Source organism: Tachyglossus aculeatus, chromosome 2, assembly GCF_015852505.1.
Source record: "Tachyglossus aculeatus isolate mTacAcu1 chromosome 2, mTacAcu1.pri, whole genome shotgun sequence".
Classification (NCBI taxonomy): Eukaryota; Metazoa; Chordata; class Mammalia; order Monotremata; family Tachyglossidae; genus Tachyglossus; species Tachyglossus aculeatus.
The window spans coordinates 19,376,582-19,390,008 of NC_052067.1; the positions used below are offsets into that span (position 1 = coordinate 19,376,582).

Sequence of the window (13,427 nt, forward strand, 5' to 3'; positions counted from 1 at the left end):
ACCATTTTCTACAAAGACTTTAGAGTTTTTCATTTTTCTCCTTTCTAGAAAGTATTGTGACTAGGACTGCAGGTTGGGAATAGCATCCCATCAGAACCAGCACAATTTTTTTTTGTCTTTTTACCTTTATTTCTGAGCCTCCTTTGCCAGCTTGGAAAGGGGATGGTGACTGGGGAGAGGGAAGGTGGTAAGAAGTATATTCAGATGTTTCTGGCTTCACATTCTTACATAAGTGGATAGCATTCAGCTTAGTGACCACAATTCAATTATAAACACCACACAGTAATGTTGAACCATGATAACCTAGCCAGAAAACTGCTTTGTAGAATGGGACACAGTTTGGCTCCTTATGCCTGATGCATTTAAGTATTAACCACATACATACATGGATTCACACACAAAGCTAGGCAAAAATTTATGGCACTCCTTAAAGGGACCCAAATCCCCCAGGCTGGTTAACCCCCGTGAAAACACAAGAATTGCATTTATATAGGCCTCCTGAAGATAAGAATTTGACCTTTTAAAAGAGTTCCTTAAAATGAAAAATGAATGGCTGAGCTACTAATGGCTCACTAACCTAGGAATTTGTATTCTATTCAACTTAAGGCCATTTGAAATAAATTCCAAGTTCAGAGGATAGTAGCTATTCACCATGATTCCTGGTTTGGGGGCACATTTTGAGATTCTGTTGCCCTCGAGTTGGAGAACATCTATTATCATTTGGGTAGCTTTTGATCTCCCTATTGAGAAAAGGGGAGAGAGAGAGAGTTTGTGTGTGTGTGCGGGCACACACACATGCACCCATGTACCATATAGTCGCCAAAGTTTTTCTACTGATATTTTGATAGTGGTGTGGTATTCCTACAATGAAAAGGATGACTGCCTCTTGCTAAATGGGAAGTAGAAAGAAAATTTTCATTGCGGTTACATTTGCGGGTCCTTGTCTTTATAAATAGGTCATTTCAAAGAGGAAAAATGGTGTCTCGGTTGAAATTTGTGGGTTTTTAAAATCTGATTATGCTTTCTTTGTATATCCAGTCCCATTGATCTTTAGCATTTACTTTGAAATCCGCACTGAGAGGCTTAACCTCATCTAATCAAGTCCTAAAAGACTCAGGTCTTAGGTGGGAAATGATGCAAATGCCTCATAACTGGCCTACACAGGTAGTAAATCAGTCACCTCAGATAATAATAATAATAATGATGATGATGGCATTTGTTAAGTGCTTACTATGTGCAAAGCACTGTTCTAAGCACTGGGGGAGATACAAGGTGATCAGGTTGTCCCGCGTGGGGCTCACAATCATCCCCATTTTACAGATGAGGTAACTGAGGCTCCGAGAAGTTAAGTGACTTGCCCAAGGTCACACAGCAGACATGTGGCGGAGCCAGGATTCGAACCCATGACCTCTGACACCAAAGCCCGTGCTCTTTCCACTGAGCCACGCTGCTCCTCAGATCTGTTGGATTCTATGGGACTTGGGTCAGAGTGAGCCCCAAAGGGATTTACATGAAATTTCAGTGTTTCCTTTGTAGGTAGGTCCTTAACTTAAAGGAGTTGGAAGGGCAAAATGCTTACAAATTAGACTCAGTTCTCCTGGGGAATGGCTTTAATGGAGAGAGAGGCTTAAAGTTGTTAGCCATTTCTCCTAAGTGAGGTAAAACTAATCTGAGGAGTAGATCCAGTGAGAGGGTGTAGGGAGTGAGACATGGGGCCTAAGCAGCTGAGTCAGGGACATCCCTAAGGAAGGGACAATCAGGACAACTACCCCAAGTCCCACATCCTAAGGAACAACGCCTCTCCTGGCAAGAAGGACTTTGAAGAGCTGCCACCATCTGATGACATGGGAAGGGGCAACAAGGGACTTCGAACTTGTGATTGGTTCTCCCCTTCAGTTACCCTGAGTAGCAGTACCTAACTCGGAAACCCTATTCGCTCAGAGGGAACAGTGTGGCCTGTTTTAAAGAGCACAGGCCTGGGAGTCAGAGGGCCTGGATTCTAATCTTGGCTCTGCTACTTGTCTGCTATGTGACCTTGGGCAAGTCACTTAACTTCTCTGTGCCTCCATTTCCTCATCTGTAAAATAGTGAATAAGACTGTGAGCCCCATGTGGGACAGGGACTGTCAGTCAGTCAGTTGTATTTATTGAGTGCTGTCTCTGTGCAAAGCATTGTACTCAGCACTTGGGAGAGTACACTACGACAATAAACGGACTCATTCCCTGCCCAAAATGAGCTTAGAGTCTAGAAGAGGAGTCTTTGAGCCCGTTGTTGGGTAGGGACTGTCTCTATATGTTGCCAACTTGTACTTCCCAAGTGCTTAGTACAGTGCTCTGCACACAATAAGCACTCAATAAATATGATTGAATGAATGAATATAAATAAATCAATTACAGCTGTGAACATAGGTGCTGTAGGTCTGGGAGCGGGGATGAATTGGGTACCCAACCCTATTATCTTGTATCTACCCCAGCACTTAGTGTGCAGTGTCTGGCACTTAGTAAGCACTTCAGAAATACCACAATCATTATTATTATTATGGAGGAGCTACCTAGAATGTGGGGTTGGAAATACTCAGAATCCTGACCAATATGCAGCATTGGTCAGTGGAACTTCTGCTATTTAACTCTGTCACTCATCCCTTGGGACAGGGCTTCTCATTAGGTTAATTATTACATTTCCTGCCTTATGGATGTTCCTGGTTAGAGGGGCTGTCATCAAGGTTGTGGGGCTATCCTGATGACCTCCGCCATTCATGCCTCCCCCTAGTCCTCATCTCCCCAAGCTCGGTCCTATGTGAGAGCTGAAAGGAGAGAAGGGATGTTTCTTTTCCTTCCTTCGGAGGAGAAAGAAGTGGCAGAGCAGTAGGGAGAGCAGTAGGGACATCAGTCAGTCAGAGATGTTTATTGAGTTCTTACGGTGTGCAGTGCACTGTACTAAGCACTGGGGAGAGTATGGTACAAAGGAAGAGGTCTAGGTGATGTTGAACAAGTGCTAGGTCAGCAAACTCCAGCCTTGTGTTTATGCAGAGAGCTCTCTCATCGATTCTAGGTCCCTTCAGGACAGAAAAAGAGTAGTGGTAAATTTGCCTCACTAGACATTCACATGGCTCTGCTGTCCTGAGAAACGAGTGCTCATGCAGAAAATTACCTTCCCAGGGAAGATCTGTCCTCAGACTTTTAAAGCCTGTCAATGCTGCTAGCTAAAGGTTTAGGCTGTTCCTTCCCTTTGAATGGAATGATGGCATAGAACTAAGAGGTTTAGGTCTTGGCCTGGGAGTTCTTGCCATATGTAATACTGTTCTGGAAAAGCAACAGTTGTGTATGTTTCCTTTTGGAGCAGATGACTTAATTTCTCAGGTGGCATTGCCCTTTTTTGGTGTCCACAGGTAAGAAATTGCTTAGTACTGCATGCTGATTGGCAGCATGATCTATTTGGGTGACTCACCAGGCAGAGGTATTTCTATGAATGAGTCAGAGACACAAATATGTGAAAGTCTCAATAGTATTGCATTTTGGAAGACTCAGAGCATTCAAGGTACAAAGCACGTGCCTTTCTTTGGGTAAAGATAGCCCAATATGGAGAGATGTAGCCCATGGATCACCATGTTACTGACTGCATCGAAGTCAGGAAGGCAGTTGGTCAGCTTTCAGAAGCAGCAGCTTTCTGGGACAATAATATTCATTCACATCGTACAGCTGGCTTGATCAGAGGGCAAGTTGGTTCTCAATGGCACTTCAAATTGCGTACCATAAATGTTTGTTATCCCTCTGTGCACAGCACTGTACAGGCTTGAGAGAGTGCAGTGCAATTAGTAGATATGATCCCTGTCTTCAGTAATAGGTGGCTGCAGTAATAGTTGAGAGGTAAAATATGGCTTTTTCAAGCGTTTCCTGCCCTAGGTATTGAAGGAGTAGAGGAGTGAAAACAGATTTGGGTAATGTTAAATACCACAAAAAGTCGATTTTTCCAAGAAAAATATGGGGAAACTTGGTATGAGAATTTAATGTATGCTGCAGTTTTTAGAAGGAAACATTAATAGTCTAACATGCCCTCAAAGGACAAGCCAGTAATAAATTTCATGTCAGAAATTACCTGTCAGTAGTACTACATTAATGTAGAATTGTTATTAGTTTGTGTGGGGGAGAAGATAATTTTCTTTAACTTTCAGGGAAATGTTCAACGAGCATTGTGTTACACACACAAATTCCATTATTGTTAATGGGATTTTTGTGCTGAACTTTCCTCAGACTATATTGAAACTTGTAGCCACTGAAGTTCCCTCTCCAAACACGGTCACTACAAGAAAGTAAAAGACCCCAAATTATTTCTTTAGAGGAATTTGGCAATATCCTAAGGATCAGTGAATTTCTCTAGCTGCCTGTATTGCTCAAAGTCTATAACTGCCCTTTAGCAACTGCAAGAAAAAGTCCTCTTGCTGTGACCCATTTATGTTGGCCCATGTGTTTGTGTGGGTGGGATGAGAGGTGGTGTCTTTGGGTGGGGAGGCGAATGAGTACCCCACAAATCTTAATATATGGTCCGGGATTTGTTAGCTTTGGCAAGCCAATATAGATATAGTTAATGTTGTGTAAGTTTGACCGTTTAAGAAGCGTTAAAAGACCGAATTAATGGAACTGAAATCACTTTGTGAACCAGAGCACAGATCACTGAACTAAATGCAATAAAGATGGAAGGGCGAGAAGGAAAAGAGGAAAAAATACACAATTAAGCTTCTATGTGACCTAACACGTTGCCATGAGATTTGATCTTATCCTTTTTACAAGGGAAAACTTATGAGTCATAGGTGTTAAATTATCAAGTCATTACTCATATACAGAATAAAAATCATAGATACCTTTTATATGCTTTTAATAAAGAATGATTGCGGCACTGGATTTGTGTTATGGTAAGACCAAGTAAATCTGTGCCATGGGTTAAAGCACGTGGTGTGATTTGCTTCTACCAAGTCTTTGGGGAAATAACCAGTTGATAACTGATAATTACCAAGCTCTGGTTCCTTTCTGAAATAATTCTGTTTGTATCTCCTTGGCCTTGCTCCCCAGTCCTGCCAGGAAGATACTCTGAGTGCAGTAGGCCCTGACTGTCTGTTTCATTAACCATTTCAGGCCAGTTAGGTTTAGCAGTGACTGCCCCAGGCAGGGCCAGACTGGACTGGCTCAGGAAAACCTGCCGGGAAATCGTCCGTGGATTAAAGGCTTCAGAGAAGGGTGGGGAAGGAAAGAGCAGAGGCTACTCTGTTCTGGCTGCTTCCCACATGTGGCTCCCTACAGAACCCAGAGGGCTTCCATAGTGACTGACAGCTCCGTTTCCTATTTATCCTCCGCCACCGCCGCCCGAGGTTACCATGGATGTGCCCCATCTCTGCACTGCCACACTGAGCCTGCCCCCATATTGCTAAGGGAAGATCAGCACTGGGACCAGGCTGTTTGTCAGTCAGTCATATTTATTGAACAAGTACTGTGTGCAGAGCACTGCACTAAGCGCTTGGGAGAGGACAGTATTGCAATAGCCACATTCCCTGCCCGCAAAGAGCTTACAATCTAGAGGGCTGTTTAGACTTCTCAGTGGCGATCCAGTTAATGACATTGCAGTGTTGGAATACATAAAGCCTGAGTACAAACACACTACCCTCCAGTTTAATTCTTGAAACATAACCAGTATATGGGAAACAACTGTAAACTCCTTGATGGCTGTGGTTATGTCTATTTAATTCAGTGGTATTTACTGAACACTGCTCTGCGCATAGTGTACAGATTCTAGACACAGTGCCTGCCCTCAAGGAGCTTACAAGTGCTCTCCCAAGTGCTTAGTTCAGTGCTCTGTCCACAAAAGGCGCTCAATAAGTACTAATGATGGATTGGGCCCAGCAAGCTCAGGATGGCCCCAGGTTAAATGTTTAGAAACTCAAGGCATGAGAGCAATGACATTTTTGAAACTCAAAAAACACTGGAGCCTTAAACACTATGTCTGTAGAGTAAGATGCACTATATTATTTCTCCTATCTTCAAAACACTTGAGTCTGGGTTTACCAGATTTAGATTTGTACCTGAGGCTAAGGAAATCTCATAAACTAATATTTAACATTTAGGTAATTCTCTGCAGTTTCAAAATTGCTTGAGTTCAGTTATTAACTTCCCATGGAATCCCAGGTCTCCACAGTTTGAGGAAAAAAAGAAAAAAACAGAACAAAACAATCTCAAGGTTTAATTTGTTAGACCACTAGTGTTTTCAAACAAAGAAACTTCAGTTACAAATATGTGATTTTGATTTAATCTCCCCCACCCCACCAAGGCCATGCCACTAGTACCCCACTGTGTGACCCTTTTAAAAATCTCCTCATGTTTATTCTCCTCGGTGTGAGGCTTCTTGCTTTTCCTAAGGCTCCTTGCCTTCCTCTCTTGGGCACACACACCTTTTTAATGATAGGGAAAACATTTTTTTTTTCTATTTCCGTGACAAACTCTTCCAAAAATCTTATGCCCAGTTTTTCCCACACCACATTAGAGAGCCAGAGAAATGCTCTTTAACCAAGATGGGACCAACACCCAGCTGCAGGTAATAAAAATCTACCCAGTTCTGTGCCTCCAAGTTGGCAGGTATCTGAGCTACAATTCTGTCTCATTAGCAGGTTGTTTGGCTGTCCTCTAATTCTGCCTTTTAGTGTAAATGAATAATTAAAGAACCCAAAGTGTATTTTTTAGGTAAATCTGCCATAGGGAAGACATTTATGACACTAGATCACCGGAAAATTCCCCAAGGATCATGCTTCAGGCAAGATTTCTCTTTTTCAACCTCAGCTATGCTTCCAGAATAAGATGACTTTATTATTATCAATCTCCCTTTCAGTTTGCAGAAGGATTTGCAATCATTGTGAGCATTCATGGCTCCTGACAGCTCTGCAGGAAAGGCTGGTGGTGTTGGCCTCATTTTATAAGGGAGGAAATTGAAACAACAGGAAAGTAAGTGACTTGCCCAGACACCAAGGGGGTGAGTGTCAGAGATGTGCAGCTGGGGACTCCACTTTGGCAATCTGCCTGTTCACTGGGTTCAGCCTGAAATAGTTGTCCTTGTGGAAGTGAAGTTATGGTCCTTTAGGTCTCTCCCTTTACCCATTTGGCTGTGCACTCTTTGAAGGAAGGAACCAGGTAATAGTAATAATAACAATGGTATTTGCTAAGTGTTTACTAGGTGCCAGGCACTGCACTAAGCACTGAGATGGATACAAGCAAATCGGGTTTAACACAGTCCCTTGTCCCACATGGAGATCACAATCTCAATCCCCATTTTACAGATGAGGTAATGGAGGCACAGAGAAGTTAAGTGACTTGCCCAAGGTCACACAACAGAAATGTGGCAGAGCCTGGATTAGATCCCATGACCTTCTGACTCCCAGGCCTGTGCTCTATCCACTAGGCCATGCTGACTTACCAGGGCATCATCCAGTGCCTACTAGGCATGTCATGGGTGCTTAACAAATGATGGATTTACTCTCAATCATGCTGATATTAGAACTCACATCCCTAAGCACCAAGTCCATTGTGTGGCATTTGGAACTATAGTATCTCTCTCCAGCATGCATCTTGGGTTTGACTAAGGATATACGGGTGCAGAGAAACCCTGTAGGAAGCCTTGCAGAGAGCTGTGTGCCTGGAGCCAACAGTAAAATGGTGCCGACTCTTCCTTTCACATCCCAAGAGAACACTGTCCTGTGCATGCTCTTCTTGGTATTTTGCTGCTTGTCTTTCCTGACTCCATAATGCCGCTGACTTGCACCTGATGGCTCCCAGAGAATGAACTAGCTGAAGCGTGAAAATATTTCCCTCTTGGTGGGGGGTGACTGCTGGCAGGCCAGCCAGAGACAGTAATAATAATAATTAATAATTATGGAATTTAAGCGCTTACTATGGGCCAAGCACTTTAGTAAGCTCTGGGGTGGATATAAGCAAATTGGGTTAAGCACGATCTCTGTCCCACATGAGGCTCACAGTCTTGATCCCCATTTACAGATGGGGTAACTGAGGCATAGAGAAATGAAGTGACTTGCCCAAGGTCACATAGCAGCCAAGTGGAGTAGCAGGGATTAGAATCCATGGCTTTCTGACTCCCAGGCCCTTGTACTATCCACTACGCCATGCTGCTTTTCATGTATCCTTTTATCTGTTGGTAGCAAACAGTTCCACAGGAGCTCAGTGAAAGTGGCTTTCATGAGAAGCAGCCTGGTCCACTGTAGAGATTATAGGCCTGGGAGTGAGAAGACCTGAGTTCTAATCCCAGATCTGCCTCTAGGCTGCCGTGTGACCTTGAGAGACTTGTCTAACTTCTCTGTGTCTCCATTTCATCGTGCGTAAAATGAGGATTAAGTATCTTTTCTCCCTAGCCCTTAGACTGTGTGGGTCAGGGACTGTATCTGACCTGTTTATCTTGTACCTACCTCAGTCCTCGGTACTGTATTGGGCACAGTAAGCACTTGGCAAATATCACAATTATTATCCAGGGAATCATCATACAGGTACACTTTTCCTCATGCCTTCCTACCCTGCCATATTCTCTTTTGAGGTGGCCAGCCTGGGGTGAGGGGAGCAGAATCCCCGCTCACAAAGAAGTAGACATTCCCAGGACACACTGGAATCATGACTCCTGTTTACCTAGGATGCTTCCCCGACTCATCTGCCTAGATCGTTGATTTTATTTACGTGGGGAAAGTCAGACTGTGGAGCCTATGGAGGGCAAGCAGGCTGGTAAGATGATGAAACAAACAAATGGAAACTATTTCCCTGAGCTGCTGCTTTCTGAATTCGAGACTATCTCAGACCATACTCATGATGAAACTGCCCCCCAAGTGATGAGATCATGGACTCCCAGCCAGTGACTTTGGCAGTATCACGTCCTGCAACAGAGGACAGGATGATTCTGTGACTCCTGAGAGCTCCCTTCTTTATTGTCTGCCATCCTAACTGAAGGCTACTTTTCACACTATTAAGGAGAACTCAGAAATTCTTAGAATCCACTGTTGTGGTCATTCATGAGAATGAATCCATGTGCTTCAGAACTGCTGAATGCGGAGGGTTTTTAAATGATTTTTGCTATGAGTCACATACTGTTCCAAGCATTGGGAAAGATACAGGGTAATTAGGTTGGATATAATCTCTGTTCCACCTGGGGCTCACGGTGTAAGTAGGAGAGTGAACAGGTATATAATCCCCATTTTATAGTTGAGGAAACTGAGGTAAAGCGAAGTTAATTGACTTGCCCAAGGTCACACAGAAAGCAAGAGGCAGAACCAGGATTGGAACCCATGGCCTCTGTCTCCCAGGCCCATGCACTATCCACTATCTGTGATGCTTCACTGTTATTTCCATGATTTAGCCCATGGAAAGTTACTTTGCCATATCAGGCAAAGAAACACTACTATTCACAGTGTAAGCAGGATCCCCTGGGTGGGGAAAGAAAAATGTTGAAAGAAAAAAATCTGTTGAATTAGTTAATTCAAACTGGGAGTATCAAATATTGAAGGTGGAGTGGGTAAGGTATTGCTAGTGATGTTGTCTCCTTGTCTTTCCTTGGCTTTCTGGATCTCTTTACGTCCCACCTTTACCTCTAAGTTCCCAGCTTGTTGTTGGGTCCAGTCTTGGGGCAGTAAAGGGCAGTCCTAGTCATTCATTCAATTGTATTTATTGAGCACTTATTGTGTGCAGATCACTCTACTAAGTGCTTGGGAAAGTATAATACAACAACAAACAGACACATTCCCTGCCCACACCAAACTTACAGATAGGCGGGGAGACAGACATCAATACAAATAAATAGATTACAGATATGTACATATGTTCTGTGGAGGCTGGTAGTTGGGAAGAACAAAGGGAGGAAGTCAGGGCGATGCAGGTGGGAGTGGGAGAAGAGGAAAGGGCTGTGGTGGGGGGGGAATGCCTAGTCTAGGAGGGCCTCTTGGAGGAGATGTGCTGTCAATAAGGCTTTGAAGAGAGGGAGAATAATTGTCCATCTGTTCTATGAAAGCCAGATTGGAATGTAGCTTCCACTCTCTGGTTGATTCTGTTTCCACTGAGTGGGGCGGTGTGTGTGTGCATGTAAGAGAGAGACAGACAGACGCAGAGAGATGACATGCAACTATTGCCAAAAGAAGGCACTAAAGCCTCATACTTCCCAGCTTGGGATTCACTGGCCAAGGTCATAACAAATGCAACAGCGGGTCACACATGCTGGATGCTGTTCTCCTCTTTAGAAGAAGCAGATGAAGGGGGGCTATATTCACTGTGTACTGTTCAACCAGCATTTCCAGAGACAAACTGGCAAGGAGAGGTGGATGGAGTCTTGAGTAGAGCAGTGGATTACTGAAGTCCCCAGCAAATGAGCTTTTAGAACCTGCCCCTCCACAATCCACACACTTGGCAGAAACAGAGTTCCCTGTGTGAGGGTAGTTTCTTGGTACTTTGAGGATCACAAACTCAGACAGAGAAGTGATGCAGGATGATGATAATAGTATTTGTTAGGTACTCACTATGTCCCAAGCACTGTACTAAGTGTTGGGATAAATACAATTTAATCAAGTCGGACACATTTCCTGTCCCACATAGACTCACAGTCTAGAGGATAGCACTGAAGCTGAAGGTGCATGTTTGGACCATCCTCTACGTATCCATGGGCTTACCCCAAAGACTGGAAAAGAAAGCTAAAGTTCTACATTTTCACCTTAATATGATTTATCTGCTTTTCCGGTGCAAGTTCAGTGCTTACTTGAGAAGCAGCGTGGCTCAGTGGAAAGAGCCCAGGCTTTGGAGTCAGAGAGTCATGGGTTCAAATCCCTGCTCCGCCGCTTGTCAGCTGTGTGACTCTGGACAAGTCACTTAACTACTCTGTTCCTCAGTTACCTCATCTGTAAAATGGGGATTAAAACTGTGAGCCCCTCGTGGGACAACCTTATCAACTTGTATCCTCCCCAGCACTTAGAACAGTGCTTTGCACATAGTAAGCGCTTAATAAATGCCATCATCATTATTATTATTATTATTACTTCAGAACCAGGGCTGCCCAGGGCCCATAAGAACACCCCCACAGCTCCTGGTCTGCAGCCACCCACGCAATAAACGGTCATTAAACATTCTCCTGCTCTAGGCTGCTGACCTGAGTTACTTTTGTAATAGTGCTGGACTTGTAAAACTCCCAGTGGAAGATGGAGCTAGAGATATATGTACACGTGCACACGCGCGTGTGTGTGTGTGTGTGTGTCTGTGTGTGTGTCATCATGGAGTACACAAGGTATACTATTCAGGATCTACCAAACTCTTTAGCCAGAGGGCTTTAAGGGACAGGTGACTAGAAGGCTTTCCTCTAAGCCCAGTGGCCAGCCCAATGCCCCCCTTCCCAATCCTTCATGTGATCAGGGATGGATTTGGGGCAGAAATCAGTAGAGGCAGGAGGATGATGCCAAGCGATGGGGTGACCTTCTTTACGTGGCTCCTTCTTTATGAATGGGAGTTTCTTGGGGGCATCTGGGCCTGAAATGGCAGAGAGGTGTCCTGAAGCACTCTGGGAGATGTCCAGTATCACAGAGCAGGACCACTAATAACTGCCTTCTTTCCCCCAGAGAATCAGGCCCACTAGGTACTTTCTCTGGTTTTCTTCTCCTGTAAATGTAAATTCTGCATTTTCCTGTTCCATTAGAGAAGAAAACTGCATTGGAAGTTGCACTGTGTACTCCAGCATGTTATCTAGGTGTTTTCCAAGAATGCATCACCTGTTTGAGGGAGGGAGAGGAGCATTGGAATTGGTGACTAAAGGACAGAAAGTGCTCCTATGAAGGGAACATCAAGTAGTGATGATTTAAAATGCATTAGTGATAAATTAAACCAATGAGGAATAATAATGAGCCAAGAAGCAAAAGGGAAGAAATTTACAACAGTGAGTTAATTTGTGAGAATTGAGATAAATAATTGATTTGGAAGAAAGGGTCTTTATTGCTTAAAAGACAGTGACAGCTCTGGGCTAAAATGAAGCAGTGTTCATATATATCATGTCTTTGTCATGTTCAGAACTGATGTTGCTGACTTGTTTTCTCTGTCTAATAGGTAGAAAGGCCACCAGGTGACTGGCAGTTCCTGCCACTCGCCTTCTACTGTAGGGAGAAAGTGCATTTATTCAATTAGCATTTATTGAATGAAGAGAAGGTGTAAAGCCCAGTACTCTGTGAACATTCAACAGGAATGAGCATCTGTGTTTTCATGTTTCTTGCCTTAGTTTTGCCTTAATTCTTGCTCCATGTAGCTTCTCTATTCTTGGAATCCATGAGTGAAATGAACAATTTGTGGGCAAACGATTAGACCAGAAGCAGCCATTAGTGAAGCACAAAAAAAGATGGAGTGTTGTTAATAGAAAATCAGCATCCTCTACTAGCATGTGGTTTGGACAGTCCCTGGAGCATAGAGTGAAATTTACCAGGCCATTTTTGTACCTCTTGAGAGATGCATAAGCATTGTCTTTCCAAGATGGACAACTGGGAAACCAAAAGACAAATTAGTTCTGTTCGGTGAAATGAAAAATGAAAGTGTTTACATTATCTGTTTTGCATACCTTATTGGCCTAATTGCATACCTTTATGAATAACTAAATGGTCTAGTTTTATTGCATAATTTGTATCACTGGAAACTGGACACAAGTTAATATATAAAAGTGGCTTTATTAGCCTGAAAGTCTGTTGAACAATCTGCAGAATATCTCTAGTGTTCAGGGTGAAACAAACCTCATGCATGCGCACGCACGCACACACACACACACACACACACACAAAAACAACAACAACAAAAAAAAAAACCCACCACCACCCCCAACTTTGGACCCTGGAAATATGAGCCTGGAAAACAAACAAATGACCCAGGAAAGCACACCATGAAGCTCTGGTGGAATTAGCTGAAGGTATTCTTCACACAACCATATGTTTTGTGGTTGCTGTTAAATGAGTCAAGCTGTACAGTGTTATAGGAAGGACAATCATCCAAAAGTGAGGTTAGAGGGGAAAGGAGATTGTTTCTTTTGAGGGAGATTCTGTAACCATGATAAACTATGTTCATTGATTCAATCATATTAAGCGCTTACTGTGTACAGAGAACTGTACTAAGTGCTTGAATGTGTGAATGGGATAGATGGCTCAAGGCTCTTAGGTGGAATTTCCTAGTAATACTTGCTGCCAATTTGTTATTCAGTAGAAGGTTAGAAAGTTTCAGCCTGAATACCATTATATATTCATAGGCCAAAATGTATCTACTTTCCAGTGGTGTATTAGTAATCATCATTCTGGAGCGATGATGGTTGTTTTAGTGCACCAGCCTTGTGAACCTTACCTGCATGGGCCAATGGTCCACACAGTGGTCTATGGCTCTGTCTAGCTGTGA

The 13,427-nt window shown here is 43.4% G+C and overlaps 1 protein-coding gene across 1 annotated transcript in view; it reads left to right on the forward strand.

The window, feature by feature from the left end:
- Positions 1–13,427, forward strand: part of CREB5 (cAMP responsive element binding protein 5) — a 404,059-nt gene that overhangs the window by 163,082 nt on the left and 227,550 nt on the right. The window lies entirely within an intron of this gene.